This window comes from Gossypium arboreum, chromosome 10 (genome assembly GCF_025698485.1).
Source record: "Gossypium arboreum isolate Shixiya-1 chromosome 10, ASM2569848v2, whole genome shotgun sequence".
In the NCBI taxonomy this organism is placed as follows: domain Eukaryota; kingdom Viridiplantae; phylum Streptophyta; class Magnoliopsida; order Malvales; family Malvaceae; genus Gossypium; species Gossypium arboreum.
In genome coordinates this window covers 50,965,906-50,970,801 of record NC_069079.1, presented here as the reverse complement: position 1 = coordinate 50,970,801, position 4,896 = coordinate 50,965,906, and the positions used below count along the sequence as shown (strand labels likewise).

At 38.2% G+C, this 4,896-nt stretch overlaps 1 non-coding gene across 1 annotated transcript; it reads right to left on the bottom strand.

Annotated features, from left to right (window-relative positions):
* Positions 1-3,242: 3,242 nt before the first annotated feature.
* LOC128283234 (small nucleolar RNA R71) lies at positions 3,243-3,348 on the bottom strand. Its single transcript, XR_008273576.1, has one exon. It is a non-coding gene; the product is annotated as a small nucleolar RNA R71 (small nucleolar RNA).
* Between the last annotated feature and the right edge of the window lie 1,548 nt (positions 3,349-4,896).

Sequence of the window (4,896 nt, the reverse complement as noted above, 5' to 3'; positions counted from 1 at the left end):
CGACTCCGGCGACGGTCTCGGGTTCGGGGTGTTACAATTGTCATAGGCTGAAGTAAACTTGAAGGTACTTGGTGCTCGGCTTTCACTTGCTGACATATCTAACATCTCGATACAAACTCTGAAATGTCTCTTTTCATGCCTGGCCAGCAATACAATCTCTTCAAGTCATTATACATCTTGGTACTACCCAAGTGGATTGACATACAACTACTATGTGCTTCGTGAAGAATTTTACCAATAAACTCGTCATCTCTAGGTACACAGACCCTATCCTGAAACATCAAACAACTATCAGACCCAATCCAAAAATCTAATTCAACACTTGGCTCACATTGAGCTCTCTTGGTTTGCAATTCACTATCACCTTTCTGAACTTCATAGATCTCTTGGAGAAACGTCGGTCTAGCTCTCAACTTTGCTAGTATTGAACCATCATTAGACACAGTCAACTGAGTATTCATAGCTCTCAAGGCAAATGAGGATTTTCTACTCAGGGCATCAGCAACCACATTCGCCTTACTCGGGTGATAGTCAATCACCAACTCATAATCTTTTATCAACTCTAACCACCTCCGTTGCCGTAAATTAAAATCTTTTTGGGTCATCAAGTACTTTAGACTCTTGTGATCGGTGAATACCCAACACTTTTCACCATACAAATGATGTCTCCAAATTATTAACACAAACACGATGGCGGCTAGCTCCAAATCATGTGTCGGATAATTTTTCTCATGTAGTTTCAGCTGCCTCGAGGCATAAGCCATTACCTTGCCTTCTTGCATTAACACTCATCTGAGACCCTTCAACAACACGTCACTATAAATTACAAATTCCTTGCCCGGTTCAGGTTGTACTAAAACTGGGACCTCGGTCAACAATGACTTTAATTTCTCAAAACTTTGTTGGCACTTTTCTGACCATTTGAATTTGACATCCTTTTGGAGTAACCTCGTTATCAGAGTAGCAATCATGGAAAAACCCTTAACAAACCTTCGGTAATATTCGACCAATCCTAAAAAGCTTCTAACCTCGGATACATTTGATAATCCGTAATTTATACATATTTCTATCCCATTCTTAGAATATTTTATGGATGATTTTCCTTAAAATTGGTGAACTCGATGCTCCTAATACCTTAATTTCATGTTTTATACTTAGAGAGCATAGGAGAGTGAAAGGAATGAGAAACGGCCCAAAAACGAAGAAAATGGGCCAACATACGAAATCAACACGGCTTGGACCTCCTAATACCTTAATTTCATGTTTTATACTTAGAGAGCATAGGAGAGTGAAAGGAATGAGAAACGGCCCAAAAACGAAGAAAATGGGCCAACATACGAAATCAACACGGCTTGGACCTCCTCACAAGGGTAGACCACACGATCGTGTCAATTTGGCAGAATCAAAGCACGACTCACACAGGTGGACCACACGCCCGTGCCTATTTAACAGGCTTGACCACGGCATGAAGTAATTGCACACGGGCATGTCCCTGCCGAGCCCAAGTTTAGTCTAATTTGAAAAAGGCCAATTTTGAAGGTTCTTAGGCATTCCAAATCCTATAAATACACCCTAGAGGAGGAGGAAAAAGGACACACGGAGAGGGAAGTAGGGAACTACTCAAGGAAAGCCGATTGATCCATCTCAGAAGCCGGATTCATCATCAAGATTGAAGATCTTCCCTCAATTTCCTTTTAGGAGTTTTGGGTTTTTCTTTATGTTTTGTATTCACTATTCTTCTGAGATGTTTACCTTTTTAGTTATAAACTAAAACCCCTAAATACTTAAGGGGAATGAAACCTAAAACAGATCTTGTTATTATTATCTGAATTGTATGATAAATATTTGACTTGTTCTTAATTATGTGTTCTTAATTCTTGTTTTGATATTCCAGGATATTGATTCAAGTTAAGCTTTTATTCAGAGGAGGAATAAACATTGTCTAAGAGTACATTTTTCATAATTAAGCGGAGTTGGTTGCGCGCCTAGAGATAGGGTGACAAGATTTTGCCAGATCAGGGTGAAACCGAATACGAGGATCCATAGATTGAGTTAATGCAAACCTAGGGAGTTAATTAGAAAGAGATTTCAATTATTCAACCTAGGGTTAGACGTTGTTAGTCTCGAGAGAGATAATAATATAACTTAGGAATTTCTACGGATCAAGTCAAATGAATAAATCGTCCGATTCAGAGTCAAATAACAAGTGAAGTCTAGGTGGATTTTTCCTTAGGTATTGTCTCAATCAATCGAGTTTTCCAAAAGTAATTCCCCAATTTTATTTTCTGTGAATTCTTAGTTTAGTTAATTAGCTAGTTAAAACAAACCCCATTATTCTTAGGCTAGATAATAAAAAGATAGTCATTACTAGTACTTTTAGTTCCTTTCGGTTCGACAATCCGGTCTTGCTAAATCTATACTACTGTTCGATAGGTACACTTGCCTTCATCGTGATAATAGTTAGTTTCAAGAACGATTGATTATAAATATTTAAAACCTATCACGAATATCACGTATCAAGTTTTTGGCACCGTTACCAGGGAACTAAGATATTAGGAACACTCGATTTTTATTACTTTAGCCATTTACTTTTACTGCAATTTAAATTTTATTCTAATTTTTATTACTAATTCTTCGTTTTCCCTTTTTCTGGCAGGATCTTATAGTTTATGACTAGAAGAAACCCGTCAGGACCATTATTTTTTGATAGTGAGATCGATCGTATAGTTTGCAGAAACCAAAGAGAAATAAGGCGAAGCTTAAGATACACAGAGAACGAGCAAGAGGACGATACTTCAACTACAACCAAAGAGATGGCTAAAACCAAGAAAATTCGCTACCTCCTGCAATTGCTGTTAATCAAAATACTGCTCCGCGCACTATGTATGATTATGCTAAACCTAATTTAACAGGAACTGAGTCAAGTATAGTTAGACTTGCTATTGCTGCAAATAATTTTGAACTGAAACCTAACATAATTCAAATGAAACAGCAGTTTGTTTAGTTTGATGGTTTGCAGGACGAGGATCCCCAACGCTCACTTGGAAATTTTCTTGAATTTTACGATACATCTAATATCAATGGCGTTTCTGATGATGCCATTCGCCTTCAGTTGTTTCCCTTTTCGTTAAGGAATAAGGCTAAACAATGGTTGAACTCATTACCACGAGGGTCAATCACTACTTGGGAACAAATGACCAAAAAATTTTTATTAAGATATTTTCCACTGGCTAAAACAGCCAAATCACGTAATGATATCTCTTCTTTTGTGCAGATGGATTTAAAAACACTCTACGATGCATGGGAGAGATATAAGGACTTTTTGCGAAGATGCTCTCACCATGGGTTACCGCTTTGGCTACAGGTTCAAACGTTCCATAATGGCCTGAATCCTTCGACTCGGTAGATGATTGATGCAGCCGCTGGAGGAACTATCAATAATAAGACACCTGAGGCGGCTTACAAATTTATTGAGAGATGTCACTGAATAACTATCAGTGGCAAGTTATGAGAACAAAGCTAACAAAAGCAACTAATGTTTTCAACCTCGACGCAGTTACTATGCTATCTAACTGAGTAGAACTCTTAAATAAAAAGATTGATAGTTTGTATAGTTCTACTCAGGTACATCTAGTGATGAAGTGCGATTCGAATGGAGGAGGAGCATGCATAGAATATCAACCCTTCAACCCTAGCATCGAGGAGGAAAAAGTCCAATATATGGGTAACAATAACTCTAGATCCCAAAATAACCCATATAGTAACACTTACAATGCAGGTTGGAGGAACCATCCCAATTTCTCATGGGGCGGTCAAGGAAATCAAAGGCCACAACCACCTCCAGGCTACCAACTACCACCCTACCAACAGGAAAAGAAGCCAAACCTTGAAGAGATGCTCTCAAAGTTTATATCGGTGTCAGAAACTCATTTTCAGAATACTGAGACAGCACTTAAGAATCAACAAGCATCGATCCAAGGGCTCGAAACTCAAATTGGATAGCTTGCCAAGTTGATTTCTGAATGACCACAAGGTAGCTTGCCAAGCAACACAGAATCTAACCCAAGGAAGCAACTCAACGCAATTACTAGTCAAGATGAGGAAGGGTTAGTCACACCTGAACTAGAACTAAGGCAAGAAACTGAGATAAGCAAAGGTAAAGGTGAGGCAGACCACAATGAGTAGAAACTAGTAAGTCCAGAATATAAGCCTCGTGTGCCATACCCCAATGCAACAAGGAAAGACCGCTCAGATGAACAATTTGGTAAATTCCTTAAACTCTTAAAAAATTACATATTAACTTACCGTTTATTGAAGCACTATCGCATATGCAAACGCAATGAAATTTTTAAAGGAGCTTTTAGCAAATAAGTGGAAGTTGGACGAGGCTTCGCATGTGAAGCTAAACGCAGTTTTCTCAGCTATTCTACAAAATAAACTACCCAATAAACTAAAAGATCCAGGGAGTTTTATGATTCCTTACTTAATTGGTAGTTTAGATGTTAATAATACACTAGCTAATTTAGGGGCTAGTATTAACGTCATGCCTTACAAAATGTTTAAACAAATAGGTCTTGGGAAACCCAAACAGACTAGGATAAGCATTCAATTAGCAGATAAAACTATAAGATTTCCTAGGGGTATTTTTGAAGATGTGCTAGTTAAAATCGATAAATTTATATTTCCTATTGACTTCGTTGTTCTAGACATAGAGGAGGATAGCAACACTCCTTTGATTTTAGGAAGGCCCTTTTTAGCAACTGCTAGAACGATTATTGATGTTGGCACAGGTGAGCTCACACTTCGTGTGGGAGATGAAACAATCACCCTTCAAGCTCGCAATTCCGGCAACACATCGAAAATTGAAGGTGATTGTCTAAACCATTCTACTAAAAC